Below are 22,744 nucleotides of genomic sequence, written 5' to 3' on the forward strand. Positions count from 1 at the left end.
GGATAGTTGGTCGAGTCACGTTTTACCACCTTGGTTGATATCTTATCCTTGGTTTTCATATGTTGCTTTGCAGGCATTCTCTTTGTTTGTCTGTGTTTGTGGTATGTGTGTGTAACCATCTGAATGGCGCCCTCTCATACTCCTCCCCCGATCCAGTATGTTCCTTTGGCTTTACATGATTATTCTTTGTTACTGGATTCAGACGTTGTCGCTAAAGCGGGCTTATCCAAGTTCGTGAGCCTTTCTTTCCCACTGGTTCTAGATGATCCTACCATTTGTGATGAGTTTTTAACCTCTTACAGTAAGAGGTCTGGTCCAGTCCGTGCCACTACTGTTCTTCTGACACTGAAGAGTCTAGGCAAGGCTCTTGGTCTTCCATATCGTGGGGAGTCTGTCCCTGCTGCCAGACAGTTGTTCGTCAATGACGATATTTTGAAGCTGTTGCAAAAGCAGACTCAAGATGTTCTTGATCCGAAGAAGGTCATTACCACGTCAGGAGTCGGTGTCTCCATGATTTCCAATCCCCTATGGAAACAGCTATGCCAATTCCTTCAGGACAGGTTCATGCCTGCAAAATCCCCATCTCATTATCTTTCCAAGGAGTTGTTTACAGCTTCACGAATGATTTTGAAAGGCATAACTATTGATTGGAGTACCTACCTCCTCTCCAAGATGGATCACCACTTTATCCGAGCTACTCGAGGAAATGTGACTAATGTTATATTTGGGTCCTTCCTCTATGTCTTCTTGCTACATGATGCCCCTGCAAAGGAAGTCCCTTTACCTCCAATTGATCCTCCAGAAGTTCCTCCTCCGCCTCATAATGAAGATGATGATGTGATAATTGAGGATGATGATTCTCCTCCTCCCCTCGTCATTCAGAGAAAACGCCTCAAGAGGGTAGCTAAGTCAGTGCCTATTCCTCCTCCTCCAGTTCCAGTAACAGTTCCTGCCCAGTCTTGCAGCACCTTGCCTGCATTCCTTCAGATGCCAAATCTTTTCAGAGCCCATAGAGACGGGATGCTAGAACTTACTATTCCTTCTGTTCACCGCCTGGTAACAGGAGATGCTATTCCGTTCCTGTGCAAGGATATCTAGAGTTCTATTGAACTTTCGATGACTGCATGTATCCAGCAATTATATTCTTCATTTTATGATGAAGTTCAGTAGTCTAAGGAGGAATTGAATACGACCAATATTGAGTTAGCCTCTGCTCAGGAGAAATTCTCTGACCTTTATACGCAAATGGAGCAGTAGAGTAAGCTCATGGATATTCAGAAAGCTGAAATCTCTAAGTTGAAAGCTGAGTTGGCAGAAGCTAGGTCTCAAGTGATTGCTGTAACAGAGGAGAGGGATGAGTTATAGAAGGAGAGTCAAGAGATGAAGGAGGTGATAGCTGCCCAAGCAGAGAAGTTTAAATCCACCACAGCTATCTTAGACTAGAGCAATGCTCAAATCCAGCAACTCAAAGATCAGTTGGCTCAATCTCGGTCTAATATACAGAGTCCTGTGCAACCAATTTCTCTTTTATCCCCTGCAAACTTGGCAGCTCTTCAGAGACAGGCTACATTATGTCCCTTATTTCAGGCCAAGGTGGAAAGATTGCAATCTCGCATGGATTTATTATGGTCTTCTTTTGAGCAGTATCAAGAATATGTTCCACCAGATCATTACTTTTTTTATCCATTATCAAAAACAGAAGTTGGCCTTCTATATAAAACTTTCCACGATGGATTTACCTATTCCAGAGGATGGATGGAGTGGGGCTTGGTCATCTGATTTGCTGATAGAAGTAGTGAGGATGTTTTTTGAAGACTCTGTCACTCCAGATACGATGCTTCTGTCCTATATGTATTTGAGGAGTGATTTACTGATTCCAGATGATGAAGATCTGGCTTGGTATGTCGGAGATGTGGTATTGCAAGCTTCTTTGTATGTCCGACATTTGGAGTTGAGGATTGATGAGATATTCCAGGGATATTCTTCAAAGGTGGCTGAGTGTCCTGAGTTTTCATGGCACACTATGGTTGATGCTGTCATTTGGAATCACTGTCAGGTCAAAGCTTCAGCTCATGCCCAGAACATTAACCAACTGAGGGTGGATATTTTAGGGTGGATCTTTTAGCCTATCTCTCCAACCAACCCCCATTTGATACTTCTTTCTTTGAAGCCTATCATCGTAGATTAGCTTTAGGTCCATCCTTACCATGCCTAACTCATTATCAACAAATGGCTCATAGGTATGATGCTTATATTTCCCTTTTTCAATCTAACCCAAAGGTCATTTTACCCCTTCTTTTCCAACCTCAAGGATCTCCTCAAATTCCTATATTTACCCATTGTTCTTTTATTGAAGATCGAGTTTTTCTACCTCCTGATCCTTGTCCTTCCCCATCCCCTGACATTCTATCAACTTTTCCTACTTATCTTTTAACGCTTTTCTTAACCGAATCTCCTCAATTTTCAGCAAATCCATCTTTAATCCATTCTTCATTTTATGATTTTGCCTATCCATCGCTTCATCCTCTTTCATTTTGTTGTGATTTCCAGTTTGATAAGAAGTGTTAATGTATAAAGGGTTTTCCTTTCATTGTATTCTTTATATCAGATACAGGTTATAAGTTAGGGTCGTGGTTGGATGGGCTGTTTTTGAAAAATTATTGAAGATCAAAGTTGAGCTCTTGAATAAACTTGTATTCCCTTTTTTCTGGGTCGCGAGGACGCTTCCTTATTAAGTGTGGGGATATGTTGAGTGTTGAAATGACCTATTTTTTGGCTGATTTTTATTATTTTTGAGAGCTCAATGGTTGATTTTATGAGATGATTGATTGGTTTGGAAGTGGTTTGAGAGTGTTTTGGATAGGTTGGAATGGTTTTATTAAACTCATGATGTTTATTGGTAGAGATGTGAAGTTCTGTTGATGTTCTGATATGTTCTGTTTGGTCCTGATAGCTTCTGTTGAGCTTCTGTTTTGTTCTGTTTTCTCTCTATATGGAAGGATGGAGTATTGATTGATAGGGTTTGAGATTGTTTGAAATCTTATTGAGTGATTTTTGATGGTTTGGAATGGTTTTGGTATGAGTTATGTGGTTCTGATGCTTTCTGTTGACCTTCTGTAACTATCTGTTGAGCTTCTGTGAGCCTCTGTAGACCTTCTATATGCCTCTGTATGTGTTCTGTTGGATGAGAGTGTAGCTTGGGAAAGTTTTCTAGCCTTGGAAAGAGGTGAATACAAGTGCAAAAGAGCTAAAAGAAGTCAAAGAAGTAGCTGCTGAAGACTCAAGTAAAGACTGGAGTGAAGTGACAGTGGTGAGCTATGAAGAGTCACTGTAGTGGCTCTGGTGCCTCTTCATATCAGACATACCTCTTGGGAGGTGTATCCACGACCTAAGAAGGATTATTGTGGGTTATTATTGAGCGATTGTAGTAAGGATATGATGTACTATTGATGGAGAAAGAGAGAGAGAGTCAGAGATAGTCAATTCTATCAAAATAGTGTAACTGTATGAGGGAGATTGAGAAAGAAGACTATGAAGACATTGAAGATGAATAATATGTGATTGATTTCCATTCAAAGATGGTGTATTCCTTTGTGTTCTTTGTTCTATTGATGGATTTTGTGAAGATGTTGGAGAATATGGTTGATTCTATCAAATCCGTGGGAGATATCTACTATGATGCTGCGTGAAGAATTGCTATTTTCTTTGTTTTGATGATTAGAAGAATGAAATGAAAGCTTGTTGATGTTACAAGATAGATTTTCTTGCAAGAGAATTCCCTTTTCCTTGGTGTTCCTCTTGGGGATCCAGAGCCCCTTTTAACACACCTCTGTACATATGTTATTTTGTTTTTCCCTTTCAAATATTCGGGACTTTTCTTCTATACATTAATTCTTTTTCTCTGGCAGGCTTATCTATCTGCCTCACAACTAACAGGAACTCCTAGAACCGCTGCCTAGCAAGCTAGCAGAACAGGGTCACTAAGACTACCTTCAAAGATAAGTCCTTCAGTGCGCGTAAAAATGCTTTGACAGGAGGTCACAACTACTCAGACCATTGTCAGATATACTAAACCTAAACCTGGGACTTCATGCCTAAATTTCCAGTCCCCAACAAAGAAAAAGATCCCCCACAAGTACTTAGACATACATAATGAAAGAGCAAGGTACTCATAAAGGATAAATATCACCTGGATGGGCCACAAGAAGCGTCATCGTCGCAATGGCTCCCCCAGGATCCACGGAATCTGTCAAGCACAGCACTAAAATAGAAAACCATCAAATGCACCCGCACTAGATAGATTAATTGGCCCTCTTGGCCTAAAGAAATAAGAAATTATAACAAATATCCCCTTGGGAATAACCCTGATAGACAACAACGCACACCATCCCAGGAAAATCAAGGGCACAAGCCATAAACTAAATGCATTAAATTGTGACCCATCCATCCTGCATAAATTGCAAGAGGTATATGCATTATATGTCATCTAATCAACATAGGGATCCAAGATAATAAAGGTAAATGAGTCTCGGCCACCCTCTACATTACCCAAATCAACCACCGCTCACCTGTCGTATAGAGCATGTTCTAATAGAACACCCCACAGTCAATCGGGTCCCATCTCATCATCAATGGATATTTCCGAACTAGGACCACAATTGAAGAAAAGGTCTTCTTCACAAGCAAAATTCACCAACGAATCCGCAAATTGGTTCCAATTACGTGGAACTAGCTAAAAAGAGACTCTTTGAAATTCATCGAGCAAGGCCATGGTAGTATGATGGTACATAGAGAGGATGGGATTTTGCACGATGTAAGTCCTATATTGAGTTGGTTTAAAACCAACTAAGAGTCCCCCTTTACTAACAATTGACGAACACCGCCCTTCTTAGCAATATTCAAGCGGCCCATAATAAGAGCTTTGTACTCCGCCATGTTGTTGGTAAATCTAGCCTCGAGAAAAACAACTAGCTTCATGAAAACTTTATGTCAAGGATCTTCAATCACGACCCCTATGCTCCCTTTCTTGGTAGGACCCCTAGATGCCCGATCAAAGTATAGTGTATACATCCAAAATGGGTTTATACAGGCCGCCATCCTCTACTCGTAGTTATGATAATCAAAGTTTAGCATGTTCAAAGGATGAACTTTAGGCTCCATCCCACCCTCATCATTAAAGATTACAGGGACACTCATCAAAATCTGCAAACAGTGATGACGGAAGATCTTAATCTCCCAAATGAATGTCCCGTTGTCTTGCTTAGTCACTTTATAGCCTTTACTCCACCAGATGAGCTTTCCCTGATGATATCGCTGCTCTAAGTATAGGTGCTCCAAATAAGGGATTAATTGATCCATCAACCTCTCGCTGTTTCCTTGCAGATGTCTGATCAATCGTGTATAGACCTGCAAGGCACTTATGTCATTAGCGCAGTCAGAAATAATAAGGTTTAATCTTATTAAGATTAACCTTATTCTTAAACTCCACACCCTCAAGATTTGCCAATAATGCTATGGATTTACTCTTCTGGATCCTGACAATCCTATAAGGACCATCCCATTTGGGCTCCAACTTTCCTAGAAATAATTCTCTACGTGCATCATAGTACAACACTAGTTGTCCTTTCTTAAAAGTGTATTTCTTTGCTTTTAGGTCATGGAGCTACTTCATCCGATGCTTCGTCACCTCCTGATATAGCAATCTCTACAATTTAATCTCATTGAGGTGCGCCTGAGTCGTAAAGCGCTCTAAGAGGGCATCCCCATCACCCAAAGAATGATTGATTGAAAATCTAATAGTCAGCAACTCGATCTCTAAGGGTAGGACGCACTCCTTTCCATATACTAGCTTGAATGGGGTGTGACCAGTAGCTCGTTTGAACGTCGTATTGTATGTCCACACTGCCACGTACAAATTTTTATCCCAATCTCTTTTCTTTTCCGATACTACCTTAGACAAAATGCCCACAAGATGCTTGTTGGTACTCTCAACCTACCCATTGGCTTGTGGGTTGTAGGGGGTTGTTTTATTGTGCTTGATGTGCCAAGCCTCAGTCAGGCTTTTTATCAGTTTGTTCAAAAAATGTGTCCCCCAATCCGATACTACTTCTTTTGGCAGACCAAATCGACATACTATTTACTCTAATAGGAAACTGGTGGTTTCCTTTGCATCGTCTTTCTGTGTTGTACGTGCTTTCGACCACTTAGTAAAATAATCAGTCGCTACGATAATATATATTTTCTGTGCAATTAATGATAGAGTAGTAGGGCCCACAAAGTTGATCCCCCACTTCTCAAACGGAAGGATCGCCATAATAGGAGTAAGTGGTCGCTTCCTATTCTCTCGGCTATCATGTTGTTGGCAGATGTCGCATCTTTTAACGTACTCGAATGCGTCCTGGAAGATGGCCGGCCACCAATATCCTGCCCTCAAGGCTTTTTGCGCAGTTAGTCGCCCAAGAAAATGACCTCTGCAAGCAAAGTCATGGCACTCTTCTAAGATAAAAGGGACCTCATCAAGCATTATGCATTAGTAGTAGATATCATCTACCCCTTGCTGATACAACGTGACTACGATTACTATGAATTTTAAAGCCTGCTACTTGATCTTTCGCTTTTCTGACTTCGATAGACCAGCTCCAGTCTCTCCCGTCTACAACTAATAAATTATCGTTGCATACCAGGAGGAAATAGATGCCGTGTCAATCTTGAACAATGAGTCTCAGTCAATGCCTTCAGCCAGCTTTGGCTCCCCAAAGTCCACAAAGCACTCCACGATACCTTGCAACCTGGGTGGCTTGCTCTTAGCCTCATAGTCAAACTCCTGCAAAGTGATTAACCACTTTGCCAAATGGTCGGGAAATTATAGCTTATTCATTAACAGTCGTAGCCCTTCCGCCTTCGTATAAAGGACAACCTTCTCCTAAAGGATGTAGTTCTTGAACTTTTTAGTCTCAAAGACCATCACAAGGCACAACTTTTTCCATATAAGTATAATCAATTTTGGATACACCCAACTTCCAACTAGAAAAAGCAATCGGGTGATACCACTTCTCTTTCCACGTCTATGCTAAACAACAACTAATGCTATGCATGGTAGCTGCTGAAAAGTTATAAAAAAATTTGCCCCTCTTCGGTGCTTTCAGCATGGGTGCTCTTGCGAGTTCCTTATTTACATCCTTGAAAGCCACCTTACAAGGGTCACTCCACATAAACAAATAGTTGAAGGATAACAGATTTGTCAATGGCAATGTTCTTTCTGCCAACGCGTTTATGAACCATCGATAATATCCAACTGATGACAGAAAGCTGTGGACTTCTTTGGGGGTGCATGGCAGACTCATGGCGATTATACCTTTGATCTTTTCATGATCCATCTCAATCCCTACCGAGCTAACTACAAGGCATGCCAAAAACGCACTTCCTCGGATTGAGAGCTATACAAAATTGTATGCATCACTCAAAACATTTTCAAAAAATAATCAATTGCCTTTCTCTCATGGTGGCTGCCCCTAAATCGTTAATAAATACTTTCAGCTCCTCAGGGGAAATGTCACCAAAGGTCTTATAGGCAGTTTGTTGCCAAGAACCACACGCATTGCATAGACCAAATGCCATCACATAATACGCAAAGGTCCCGAAGACTATTATGAATGTCATTTTGAGCTTATTCTCTTCTACAATCGCCCATTTCCTACCTCCCAATTGATCCAGTCCACACACAAATGGATTTGATTATTTTTCATCTTTCTAATCACAACTGATGAACACCAACATGGAAGATTAAACCCGCTTTTTGTAATTTCTGTAACTCCTTGAACAGCCCATCCCGCAACTCAAATGGCATACGCCTGACTTTTTGTCGCACGAGACGGCTTCTCTCCTTCAATGGAATTGTATGGACAGCGAGGCTGGGAGGAATGCCCCTAAGTTCATCGTAACTCCAAGTGAAAATATCACGAACTCTTGGATCACTCCCATTCCTCTGCATTAAGCATGGACCCTAGCTTTATTGGCCGCTCATTGTCTGGCATACCAAGGTCTAGCTTGATAACATCTACGTCCCTTATTCTATCTTTAGCTTCTAATGGCTCATTCAACGTTACTTGATAGACGTCTTCTGTGGTTGATCCCTCTTTGGATTCGTCAGTCGATGACGTCTCACTTGCAGACACATCTTCCATTGTCTCTAACTATGTAGAAGATAGGGGAGCTTGCTCACCTTGAGGTGATTCAGGATATGCATTGACTACTACGCACATCTAGCACCTCTGCCAAATATCAATCTACCAACGGGTATATCTACTTGACAGTCTGCTTGCAAAATCCAAGGTTGACCAAGCAATACTTGGTAACTCAGACACCCTACAAATCGGATTACCTTGAAGTCCAATAGGAATTCTACATTGGCAACTGTCACATGAACTTTAGTAATGTAGCCCTCCAGTTGTCTCAGACTATCGTCAGCACAGCCATTCTAAGGATTGTGGAGGAATCTTTATGAATTACAAGACCCAACCTCTCCATCAATTCAGAACTCATAATATTAATTGAGGATCCTGTGTTGAGGATAGCATTATCCACTAGAATCCCATCAACATAGGCTGCAACCCTTGGGCAATGCTTTTCGGCACGTTCAAACCAGTCATCCCCTACCCGCGCTATTCACAAGGGTTCTACAATATAACCCGTATGGAATATCTTTTTAAATTATTTGCATACTCGTGGCGAAAGCTTGATTATCTGCAAAAGATTCACATCTGGTTTAACATCGCAAAGGGAGCTAGCTAAATCAAATTCGTGATAATTCGCTAAAGCTCACTTCTCACGCCAAACCATCTGCTCCTTAGGACGTTGCACCGGCTTTATGGCCTCTTTTTTAACTCTCACCTTCTTTCTCGATACCTCTTTATCTCTCTTGGCATCAACCTTACTCTCTACGGGCTTCAGAGGTCCCCCTTCCTCGTCAGGATTTAGAAGTTGTGTTTCTTTATCATCTTGCCTAGGGTTTTTGTCGATAGGTTTTACATTATATTTTTTGCCTTCTCTATTTTTTTGGTCTCTTATTACAACACATAGGCTAGAAGCTTCAGTGCCATTAACATGCACAGCCTCGATGAGGCTCACCCCACTGCCGCTTGGTAGTTCTTCGAAAGTAGCCTTAGCCCTTTGGAGTATTTGTTTCAGCCTATCATCCTGTTGAAAATTGTTTCCTTGTGCACGATGATTAACAGGACCTGGTTGCCGACTGCCTTACTGGAGGGAGCTAATCTTGCTCCAACAGGTGGTTCCTAAATGGCCGGACTTCTCGCAAATGTCACACTTGACATTTGGGCAATTATGTGGATAATGTTGCCCACCACACCATTTGCAGCTAGATCTAGAGGGTGCACCCTCTTTGGGGCATCGACTCCCTATCAGATTCTATTATTTCTTTAAGAAATTAACGTCAACCGCTATTTGCTGATATTGTTCAGAGATCATATCCATATAGTGCTTCATCATGTCCTTGACTTCGCTAAAGACATTTGACAAACTCGACTCATAGCCCTGATCGTCTACCCATTGGTCCCTTAGCCGCACAATTTGATTAGGCATTGGTTGCATTAGTTGTTGACCCACAGGAACAACGTTAGGGTTCGCTGCTTGGCCTCCCACATTTGGAGGCATCTGACTAGCCATAGGCATTGTCACAGTAGGTGGACCTGGCAATAAAGGCACATTCAGCACGACGTTCCCTCTTCCGTTAGGGTTGGCCATCCCTATCCTTTGGCTTCCACTACCATTGATCGGTTGCAAATTATTTCCCGACGTTAGACCCATATTGGGATTGGTTCGAGAAGCATAGGCCGCTTGCAGTCAGGATTCTATTTCTTGCCCTCATCTAATGGCAGTGTCTATATCCGCCAAGGTGACACTACTCAGCTAAACCTGGATGTTAAAATCAAGACCATGCAAGAAGTATTGTAACTGGGTAGCAGGTGGGAGTACTAGTTGTACCTTGAACAACTGACTAAGCAAGATCTTATTCTTGTACTTCAGCTCTCTCTCCCTCTTGTGGACACTCTTTCATGCTTCCAACTCTGATTAGCAACACTAATGGCAAACCAAGGTCCCCTTCTAAGCCAAATTTGTCCTAGAAATATTGATGTGACAGGCTAGTAAATATAGTCATGTTGCCAATATTTAAGGGAGAATACAATAAAGACCTCGATTTTCATGTAGCAGAGTTCATGGTAGCATGTATAACCAACAATGCCCAAACCCCACAGCATTGGTTGGCAATATTCCCCTCCAATTTCAAGAATGCGGCATTTCAATGGTATGAGAGACAAGCAGTAGGAACTTTTGGCACATGGGACGACGTAAAGGTGGCCTTGCACACCAAATTCAAGTGCGAAGGTTTTGAAGTGCAGATGCGAGAGGAGTTCATAAACTTAAGTAAAACTTCTAGAGAATGGGTACAAGCATATGTCTCTAGAATGGAATCCATACTAAAGAGATAGACCAACCATAACTTGGATGAAGGCATCTAGAAGGGAGTTTTTATTAGAGATCTACAACCAAAAGTTTGTAAGTTCGTGGAGCTAAGAAGACCAGTCAAATTGTAAGCTATAGTGAAAGTTGCAAGATTGTATGATGAAAAAGAAGTAAGGTCATCGATGACCTTAGAAAGAGGAGTCTTACCTCCTCTCGTGCCAAGAATGGTATACCCACTAAATGTGGTCCCAAGGACTATTCCCTACCCCTGCCCTTAGATGCAAATAGTGCCGTAGTATAATGCACCAAATACATAGTGGCCATATATAGCACTACCTCAAATGATGGTTCAACCACAATAAGAGTGATCTTAGACCATTCCCTCAATGGAAACTCAACAAAAATAGTGAAATCCTACAAACTAGAACCATCAACTAATAGTCCCAATAGGAGCTTTGAATCAAAATCAAAACAGAGGACCCTTTGGACTAACCCAACTAGTCTATGTAGTGATTATAGAAACTTCACAAAACCCTACAGAGAGTACTCTAGGAGGAGACAATTTGAAGGACTATTTGTGATGGGACCAAAAATGTGCCAACACTGGCTATGGCACTAGCCGGACCTCATGCACACAACAAACACCTCCACCACCACATGGCCTGGCGGGCCAAGAGCATCTATAATAACTAAATGCACACTAGATACATCTAATATTGCGTTTGTAGTGGGATAAGAGTCCAATGTCACCTTCCCCAAAACCCCTCAAAGGGGAATAACACCTTCCCCAAAAGCCCTCAACGGGGGTATCCACACATATTGGCAATAAGTGCCACGTATCACAGACATGGGAGGCACCCCATCGACTGATTATCATGGCCCCACTGTAGCTCTTCTACATCTTGGGGATTGAACCCTCGATGCGTTGCTTTTTCATATAAACACATTTGCATAAGACTCCCCGCTTTCTGAGCAAGATCTACGAGATACCATGTTTTCTCACCAATAATTTCCCCCAAGAAACGAACGACTAACCTATGTCAAGGAGAATCTCACCCTCTAAAGCGTGGGTCAACTATAATTCAAACAATTGCTATGCATTTCCAGGAGTTGATACCATATGTATGATTAGTGCAATAGTGGATGTCTCATTGTGCATAAACAATTATGTTTTGAAATCAGCCTATGTGCTGGTATGCAAACAGTTTTTTCATGAATTCCAACTAATACGTATATGCTTTGTTGCAAGAATGTAGGACCAATGTAAACCTTGTGCTACTAGATTTCTTATTTCCAAATAGATTGTTTCCTATATGCTATGCATAGAAAATCAATCAGAATTTGTATTATTTCAGCCCTCAAACTGTTACACAAAATCCTCCTCCCCCTCACCGTTTAGGTTTTGCTTCGTTGCATAAGTGTATAGAGGTTGTTTTGTCATGGTTTAATGTATGAAAAGCGATAAATCACGCACTCTAACAAAAATATAGGGCAAAGTGAGGCCAAAACTCATGCTCTACCACTACCATACATTCACAACCACTTATTATATTTTTTCTTATTTTTTCTGAGGCGTATTCTTATTTTTTTCCTATTTTTTGTATTTTTTCAATAAAAAATTGTTATATTTTCATAGCTCTGGCTCTTGATTCTTAGAATAGTAGAAATATAAAATTTATTGGCATTTTATCCCATGTGTATTGGTTTATTCCCATCCGAAAACACCAAAAATCTCATTTTTCTCATAAAAATCATGTTTTACGAGTTTCTAAAAATTATTTTCAGCATTTTGAATTTATCTTTTCTAATTTTTTTACTATGCAAGCATAGAAAAAATAGTAAACAACATGTCTACCAATTTTCACTCCATAAGAATAACATTTGCTGATGGGATCTAAAATGGACCGGTACTGGCTATAGCACTAGCTGGACCTCTGACATGCACAAGACAACCCCATGGCCTCACGGCCAGGAGCATCTACATGACACATTGCCCTGCCATCATACGTACATTTTGTGTTTGTATCGTATTTGTAGTCCAACCCTTAACCTTCTCAGACTCCTTAGAGGGAGACCCTACACATTTTGGTGTAATTCACCACGTAGAACAACATTAGAGGCACCCCTCGGCTGATTGCAGCGGCCCCATTGCGACCCTCCTACACCTTGGGGATTGGCCCCTCGATGCATCGCTAACACATATAACATGTACGAAACAAACTCCGCTCTTGGTACCAATATTGTATCGTTCGAGGCATGTACCGGTCCTCACTTACTTGTCCCCTTGGACCCATCGTCTAGACCTACAACTTGGGTGTCTTACTCTCTCCAGCATGGGTCATTTATAATTCAACCAATTGCTATGCATGTGAGGAATAGATACAATGTGTCATTACAAGGATTTAAACGTATAACGACGGCGGGTAGCGACGCAGGTAGCGACGTCGCTATTTGCATCGCATTTGCGACGCAAATAGCGACGCCCCACAGGAAAAAAAAACAGGCCAAAACCCGAGCGCGGGTTCATTTCGCACATTTTCGTCGATCATTTCGAGAGGGAGAGCGACTGTCTCGTGAGAGAGGGAGAGGAAGAAGGCTTGCCGCTGCCGTCGCCGCCGCCGCCATTCGCGAAGGAGAGGAGGAGCCTTCATCGCGAAGAGGAGCCGCCAAACCCTTGCCATATCTCATCGATGAGTCCATTCTCTCCTTCTTTTGCTTGTTTAGGGTTTAATTCTCTCCTTCTTTTGCTTGTTTAGGAGAGGAAATGAGAGAGAAAGAGAGGGAGAGGGAGAGGGAGAGGGAGAGGGAGAGGGAGAGGGAGGGAGAGAAAGAGAAAGAGAAAGAGAAAGAGAAAGAGAAAGAGAGGGAGGGGGAGGGGGAGGGGGAGGAAATGAGAGAGGGAGAGAAAGAGAAAGAGAGGGAGAGGGAGAGGGAGAGAGAGAGGGAGAGGGAGGAAATGAGAGAGAGAGAGGTCTCTCTCTCCCTCTCCCTTTTGCTTTTATAATTTGTGTATTTATATTGAGAGAGGGAGAGGAAATGAGAGAGAAAGAGAGGGAGAGGGAGAGGGAGGGGGAGAGGGAGAGGGAGGGAGAGGGAGGAAATGGAAGAGGGAGGGGGATGAAATGAGAGAACGAGAGAGAGGGAGAGGGAGGGAGAGAGAAAGAGAAAGAGAAAGAGAAAGAGAAAGAGAAAGAGAAAGAGAAAGAGAAAGAGGGGGGAGGAAACGAGAGAGGGAGAGAAAGAGAAAGAGGGAGAGGGAGGGAGAGTGCATTCTCTCTCTCCCTCTCCCTTTTGCTTTTATAATTTGTGTACATATATTGAGAGAGGGAGAGGAAATGAGAGAGAAAGAGAGGGAGAGGGAGGAAATGAGGGAGGGAGGGGGAGGGGGAGGGAGGGAGAGGGAGAGGGAGGAAATGGAAGAGGGAGGGGGATGAAATGAGAGAACGAGAGAGAGGGAGAGTGTATTCTCTCTCTTATTTATTTAATTTTTGTATAATTTGTATATAATGTGAGAGGGAGAAGAAATGAGGGAGATGGAGAGGGAGAAAGAGAGTGAAATTAAAGAGAGGAAGAGGGAGGAAATGGGAGAGGGAGGGGGAGGAAATGAGAGAGAGAAAGAGAGGAAGAGAGAGAGGGAATGTGTATTCTCTCCCTTTTTTATTTGTTTTTTGTAGAATTTGTATGCAATGAGAGAGGGAGAAGAAATGAGGGAGAGGGAGAGGGAGAAAGAGAGGCAAATTAAAGAGAGGGAGAGGGAGGGGGAGAGGAAATGAGAGAGGGAGGGGGAGGAAGAGAGAGAAAATGAGAGAGGGAGAGGGAGAGGGAGAGGAAAAGGGAATGAGAGAGGGAGAGGGAGAGGGGGAGAGATGAAAACATAATAGGGAAATGAGAGAGGGAGAGGGAGGGAGAAGAAATGAGAGAAGGAGAGGAAGAGAGAAAAAGGAAATGAGAGAGGGAGAGGAGAGAGAAAAAAAGAGAGAATGAGAGGAGAAAGAAAAAGAGATAAGATGTTAAATATAATAGGCAAATAGAGCAAGAGAGGGTGTGGGTGAGGGTGAGGGTGAGGGCGAGGGAGGGAGAGGAAATGAGAGAGGGAGAGGAAGAGAGAAAAAATGAGAGAGGGAGAGGAGAGAGAAAAAGAGAAAAAATTATTAAAAATAATAAATAAAGAGAAAAAGAGAGGGTCAGGGTGAGGAAGGGACAGGAAATGAGAGAGGGAGAGAAAAAGAGAAAGGTAAATGAGAGAGGGAGAGAAGAGAGAAAAAAAATGAGAGAGAGAGAGAGGAGAGAGAAAAAGAGAGAAAAATCATTAAACCTAATAGGGAAAGAGAGATAAAAAGAGAGGGTGAGGGCGAGGGAGGGAGAGGAAATGAGAGAGGGAGAGGAAGAGAGAAAATGAAATGAGAGAGGGAGAGGAGAGAGAAAAAAATGACAGAGAGAGAGAGAGGAGAGAGAAAAAGAGAGAAAAACCTAATAGGGAAAGAGAGAAAGAGAGGGTGAGGGCGAGGGAGGGAGAGGAAATGAGAGAGGGAGAGGAGAGAGAAAAAGGAATGAGAGAGAGAGGAGAGAGAAAAAAGAATGAGAGAGGGAAAGGGAGGGAGAGGAATGAGAGAGAGAGGAGAGAGAAAAAGAGAAATATCATTAAACCTAATAGGGAAAGAGAGAAAGAGAAGGCGAGGGCGAGGGAGGGAGAGGAAATGAGAGAGGGAGAGGTAGAGAGAAAACGAAATGAGAGAGGGAGAGGAGAGAGAAAAAAATGAGTGAGAGAGAGGAGAGAGAAAAATAGAAAAACCATTAAACCTAATAGGAAAAGAGAGAAAGAGAGGGTGAGGGCGAGGGAGGGAGAGGAAATGAGAGAGGGAGAGGAGAGAGAAAAAGGAAACGAGAGAGGGAAATGAGAGAGAAAAGGAAATGAGAGAGAGAGGAGAGATAAAAAGAGAAATATCATTAAACCTAATAGGGAAAGAGAGAAAGAGAGGGTGATGGCGAGGGAGGGAGAGGAAATGAGAGAGGGAGAGCAAGAGAGAAAACAAAATATTATGTGCTAGGTACTGAGTACTAGGTACTAAATACTAGTGTTCTATGATACTATATGCTAGGTCATAGAAAAAGAGAGAGATGGAAGGAGAGGATAACAATATAAGAAAAGAAAAGAATGATAACAAAAACAACTTGTTTGTTGTAACATAGACAAAATGGAAAATGAAGAAGGTCCTGTTGTTCAAGATCGCAAGGCGTATCTTAATCAGCGTGTCCCATGTCCTTGCTCTCAATGCAAGTTGGCAATTAGACGAAAACACCGATTGTCTATAGAACACGTACGACGATTTGGCAAGTTTCAATCTAAGATCATTAATCAGGCGATTGCGAATTTTCAGCAAACCGTAATTTGAAGTTAATATCAATCATGCATTGTACTCGCAAGCTAATTTAATACCATATACAATAAGATTGGGTCTTGCTGGCAAATTTTCTATCCAAGGAGGTGATGTCTCATCCCAAGGGGAAGTGCACCCTTTGCGGCCAATTAGAAGAGTACATGGGCATGCGATGGATGGAGTGCAGGAGCCAATCCACCACTCGCAAGGCCAATCTATACCGTCAATGCCAGAGGAGACAGGCAACCTTCCAGACCTACCTACAATCTTGGAGCCTGAGATGGAGACAATGATCGATGCATTGATTCCCATGGATGTCGAGACTTCTAATCCGCTTAGAGAGCAAGCATCCATACCATTATATGATGGGTGCCGAGTATCTCGGCTGAAGACATTACTTGCACTCTTAAGTGTGCAAGCAAAATACGGGTGGAGCGATACGAATGTGACCGAGTTGTTTAGGTACCTTGTACATACGCTTCATTGAAATTTTTTTTCGACACTATTATTACAAACATTTGTGCTTTTTCAAGGTGTTTTATGATTTTTTTCAAGTTATTGAAATATCATATATTACCACCTGCAAATACCATGCTTGAGTCTCGTGATGATGCAAGACATGTTTTACAGAAGCTTGGTATGGATTACAATAACATCCATGCATGTATCAACGATTGCATACTATTTCGAGGAGAATACGAGACTATGGAGACATGTCCAAAGTGTGGTGCTTACAAGTATCGACAGGACTTGCAAGGGCAAACCATCCCTCAAAAAGTTCTCAGACACTTTTCGCTTATCCCCCGCATAAACCACATGTTTCATACGTCCGGCATGGCGAGCTTGACAACGTGGCATGCCCAGAATAGGTCCACGGATGGAGTTCAATGAATATCAACGGATTTACGCGCATGGAGCCACATTGACTCTACCTTCCCAGGCTTCGCCCAAGAGCCAAGGAATCTTCAGCTTGGTCTTGCAATGGATGGCATGAACCCATTCGGTCTGCGCTCAACTTCTTACAGTGTGTGGTCTATAGTCCTTGTCAACTACAATATCCCTCCATGGCTTTCTACAAAGAAAGGACATCCCATCCTTAGCTTGCTCGTCCCCATCCACTACAAAGTAAAAAATATGGACGTGAGCTACAGAGATACAGAGGCAGTGAGCCTGCGGTCGACACGGGATATAGGTGCGACTCCTTTCTCTCGTGGCCCTTCCAGGGAGCGTGCCTCAGGCTCAAGTGGATGCTGTGGAGATACGGACGCAGTGTCTCTATCTCATTGTTCAGCTGGAGCTGCGTCACCTCATGGATTTGTCACACCTGTGGGGACTTCTACTCCAGTTACTCCGACTTTTGTTCAGCCGTCAGCAAAAGTGGCACCCCTATGGGTGCCACTCCGAGAGATATTGCCCCCGTCGGTATACCGGATGCACAGGGGTCTCCTGGATATGCCCAGGTGCGTGGACGCAGATGGGAGAGGATCCATCTTAGGTAGACTCCAGGGGGTTATGGATATCTAGTCGATAGTAGGTCAAGAGCCATCATCATGAATGATGAGGGGAGGAGGGTGATGGCTCGCATGAGAGAGTTGTGCCAACAAGTTTTTCGGCACAACGTCTTGTATCATTGGAAGAACATACCGGAGGGGAGCAAGGACTACATAGTAGCATCCTTGCACGAGGAGTTTCTGGTGCCAGCCTCAGTAGATAGATTCTCTACGGGCTGGATGATGGATTGCATGCGTGCATACATGTCACATAGACGATCCAACGCACGCAAGGCAATCAAGAGTGGGGCTGCAAAGCCCGAGTGGTTAGATGCAGATGACTGGTGCCGACTGAGGGAGGAGGCTATAGATTCTCCAGGGCGTTGGAGTCAGCAACGCAAGGCGGCGAGGGCACGACTCAAGGCCGGTGTGGTCCATCATCTTGGGAGTGGCGGCCACAGGACATATTTGGAGGACTTTGTAAGTTTTTATTTTGTTTTGCTTGTTTATTTTTTTGAAATATTCTTTGTACTGACAATCATGTTTCTAACAGTTAGCATTTTGTTTCTTTGCAGCACTCCATTACAAATCGCGATCCGACAAGCCTTGAGACTCGATATGCAGAGAGGCACAGTCTCACTGCATTGATTGACCGATTGTATAGACGCAGCAGCCTTGTAAGTCACTCATCTTTCTTGTCTGTAGTTACCATGAGATATTTGAATGCATTATTGTATGGTGGATTGATGTGTTGTTTAAAGCTTGTCCGTTCAATCTCCTTTGTGGTGGGACAAGCTTTCGAGGGATGAGGATTTGTAGCTCGTCCTTGGATCCCTGGAGCTCACACACCTTTATTTTTGAGTCGTCTGATCTATGTAGACATTTTCTATGTATTAGTGATATCCTGTCATGATTGTACCAATCACTTTTATGCGATCATGTATTTATTTCATGTATCAGTTTTATGATTTCATTATACATTGTTTTTGTTTGCAAGCACATTGTACACAGTAGTGCAGAAACTATTTTGTATGGCTCTCATAAAGCACACATTACTGCCCTGCCACAAATTTTTTTTTTCCATGTTACTGTCGCTATTAGCGTCACAAATTTTACTGCCCGCGTCGTTATTAGCGTCATTATATACATCGCAAACAGTCGCTATCAGCATCGGTATTGGCGTCAGTATCAGCGTTTGATACCGACGCTGATAGCGACAGTAATACCGACTGTTCTATGGCGTCACCAATAATGACGCTTTTTGCAACGACGGGGGCAAATTTTGTTATTTGCATTTTCGTCGCTTTAAACATCGATATAAGGCCTATATCTTGTAGTGTGTATGATTCATGCAATAGTGGATGCCTTATTGTGCACAAATAGTTATGGTTTGAAATCAGCCTATGTGTCGTGCAAACATAGCCCTTTTAATGATTTTTTGCTATTACGCAATGCTTCTTTGCAAAAACCTAGCACTAAAGCGAACCTCTTGCTGTTCTTGATGGGGATATGGACATAAAGAGTGATGCAACTGTTGCAAGAAAAGTCAATAAAGAAGAAGACCATGAGAACCTAGAGGAAGAGAACCAAAAGATCAAAACGATGGACACTGAAGCTGCAAGCAAAGTGAAGAACAAGTACAAGATCAAAAAGAGCAAGATGTACCACATCAACAAGAAGACCTATAATGAATTGAAGAACTATATCAAAATAAATACTAAAAATTGCAAGGGCCTACAGGTCTTGACCCAACTTTTACTAGACTTTTTTAGCCTTGTATTGCCTAGCCCTAATGGTTCTGATATAAGCTTGTAAACTCCTCATGTAGCCTTGTATAACAGCCTTTATACACTTTGTGAGGCCCTTGTTACAGCCTCTGGATGTCCACCATGTTTGTGGTACCCACAGTTAGCCTTTTCTATGACAGCTTCTGGTGTTTTGCCATGTTTATGGTGTGCCCACACTTTGCAGGTGTTGCTTTCACTAAAGCCTCTACACACTTTGTACTTCTGATTGTGATTGAGGAGGGGTGTTGAGATATTTGCAATCACACCTAATGTATTTTCTTTGTATGAGGCAATTTAGGCTAAAGACATGCAGACTGCAGGAGTCCCATATGCACAGAGAGGGAAACTGCAACCCATCTAGCAACTATAAAGCATTGTACTTGACTACCACTTTTTCATATATATGGTGAATACAATATCATGATGCTTTTCCATCTGAGTTTAGTGTCTTGGTCATTGTCAGTCTCATACTCAAGATTGTGTTTATGAGTCCAAGCTTTCATCTTGGAACCTAATTCACTTGAGTAACAGTTAGTATCTCTTCAGTCTATGTCATCATGAGCTTAATCTTCATCTTTCATCTACCATAGCCATGCTCTAGATCTGTGTCTTTTGACAATAACAAAGTACTTTGCACCACTTAGCAACTAACAGGGCATGGAACCACATACATCCAAATGAACAACAGCCAAAGGCCCACCCATGCACTTTGCCTAGACTACTTATGTGGACTATGTGCCTTATTACTATATAAACAGTGATCATAAATATCAAAACACTTATAGCCTAGGGGTGAAAGATACTGCAAGCTGATAAGCATTTTTATTCCTTTCAAAGACATGTACCCAAGGCAATGATGCCAAAGAGATACATGTGGAACTACAACCACAATCAAAACATGATTGACCCAAGTATAGGTAAGTGATAGAGAATACTAGACTTAGCACCACATGTAATAACAAAATCTTTGTAGGTAATTTTCAATGAGAAATCACCAAAATTGACAAGATTACCTATATCATCCAAGGTGCCAACAAAGATAAGGCTCTTTGTGAGAGTGAGTATATGATATATATCGTGAAGAGTGAATATATTATATGAACCAAACTGTAGGGCATCACCAATACCAACTATCTCCAATGCTAGATCATTACCTAAACAAACAAATCCAATCATATTGCGATATGAGTGAAATCACTCTCTATGAGGGGTCACTTGAAAGGAAGCCCTTGAATCTATCAACCAACATTGAGTATATCCTGACAAAGTATTAGTCAACTATGAAGCATCGAAGGAAGAGGCTACCAATATGAAATCATGGGACACATCATGCTATACCACATAAACCTCCTCAATCTTAATGCTAGACTTACTAGACACAATGTTGTGATCATCATTATTTTCATGCACTTTACCCTTTTCCTTTTCTTTGCACTTGTTTCCATGCATTTTAGGGTACTATGGCCAAATATGACTTGCTTTCCCACAATAATGACAAGTAAGACCAAACTTATGGTCACGAGACTTACTGTAAGACTGTCCACGTGTCCTAGACTAGGACCTTTGAGAGTCTCTATCGTGGCCATTTTCATCTTGTCGGCCTCTCGTAGTCAATGCAGAAGCATCTACATTCTTTTTATTCACCTATTTTGTCAAGAGGGCACTCTCAACATCCTACAATTTCAGCCCATCCTTTGAGATATTAGCATATACATCCGTAGAAAAAGTGTCCCACAACTCAGGTAGAGTACCAATTATAAATAAAGGATGCAAAGAATCCTTGAACTCAATATCCTATGAAGTTAGATGGCTGATGAAGAAGTGAAACTCATTCAAATGTGCAAATATAGAAGTCCCTTTCTTCATGCGAAGGTCCATTGATAACCCCAAATGGGCTCAGGATTAGAAAACTCTTTGTAGATTTATAAATTTATGTACAATCATGAAATGTTGTAATATCATGATTGGATTTCCTCTGCAATGCCCAAATCTATTCTAACTTTCATTTGAGATTGTAAGAATCAAATTTCATACTATTTGATTCTTTCCTTATCTATTTTTGGCATGCTCTTTAGTCTTATAAACATTCTAAGAATGCAATGGTAGCATATTAACTACTGATAAACACACTGAGTAAGAGAGTTAGGATAAACAATATACTAGTTGCCATATGTTGTATATATTGATTGTAAAGATGGACTTATTTAGGATCTAGCTTATTATGCTTCTCCTTGGGAATGTGGTAGAAAGCGTCACAACTCAGAGCGGATTTTAAAGACCCCTTTTGAAGCGGAAAAGAGCTTGGGAGGCCGTAAAAGACCAAATTTTCATGCCAAATGAAATGGTTATAGATCAATGAGCTAGAGTTTTCCTAGATGAAGTTCAATGCCAGGAACCCAACACAAGTCTCAATTCATCGATCGGAGTCCATTTGACCCCCCATTTTAATCCCTGCAAGGTTTCACGTTATGAAGCAGCTACATGATTCAAGAGCTGGAAAGTGCGTCACAGGTCCCAGATTCATGGATTTCAATGTCATAAAACCATCCGACCAAGTGGATCTCGAATTCGAGCTCGTTTGCCCCTCCGAAAGTGAAAAATCCACTTCGGTTGCAGTATGAACATGAGAAGATAGTCTAGATATTTTAAACGTAAAGCCTTAAGGCTATTGATCAATGAAAGAAAACCAAAATTTTCAATCGTGAGGAGGGAGGGGATGCAAATTTTTTTGTGCCCCATTTTTTTGGGATTTTGTGCCTCTTCGATGTTGGCTCTCATCAAGGATTGACTGCACATTCCTGATCTACTCTCTCCGAGGGCTCTATTTTGGGTGTAAGCATGCTGATTTTCATGAAGGGAATGAAAATTTTGATTTTAATTCTCTCTCTCTCCTCTCTCCTCTTGCTGCTTGTTCACACACGTGATTCTATGGGAGAAGGGGGTGGAGTTTGATGCAAAATGCGGATGGAATGATGGTACTGGAGCAAAGGACATTGTAGATCGGGCTATGAGAGAGTGTCAATGGCCAAGAAAGAGCATCATTGGCCTCCCAGCCATGAAATATGTAGCTCCAAAATCGTGTTTTAATGTGTAAATGGTAGAGTCATTTGTTTTATGATAGATATTTGATGAAATTGTTTGTAAATGGTTGCCTTTGATTGATAATGCTGAAATATATCAAAAATATTGAAAAAATTAGAAAATTTAGTCATTTAATGATTTGTACCAAAATATGTAAAACCTACAATTATGTGATTTTCATGGAAATGATAAATTTTGGAGGTTTTGTTGTGATTTTGGGGTTCATATGGATTATAAATGAATATAAAATCAATTATTAGTTATTATGATTAGTCCCAATCCAAAATAAAAAAATATTAGGATTTTAATTTAAATAAATGAAGAAAACTAGTGGAAAAATGGAAAATATTAGATTTCTGGGTTAGAAAATTAAGGAAAACTATGCTTTATGTTCGTGGATGTATGGCATGGTTGTAGCATGAGGAATAAGCCTCAATTTAACCTTGTCTTTATGTTAACGTATATTTTTTACCACTTTTACAAGAAAAACACATGAAAAAATACCTTCTATTCCTACCAACCCATGCAT

This window comes from Lygodium microphyllum, chromosome 6 (assembly GCF_053477565.2).
Source record: "Lygodium microphyllum isolate KBCC chromosome 6, Lygodium_microphyllum_v1.1.10, whole genome shotgun sequence".
NCBI lineage: Eukaryota > Viridiplantae > Streptophyta > Polypodiopsida > Schizaeales > Lygodiaceae > Lygodium > Lygodium microphyllum.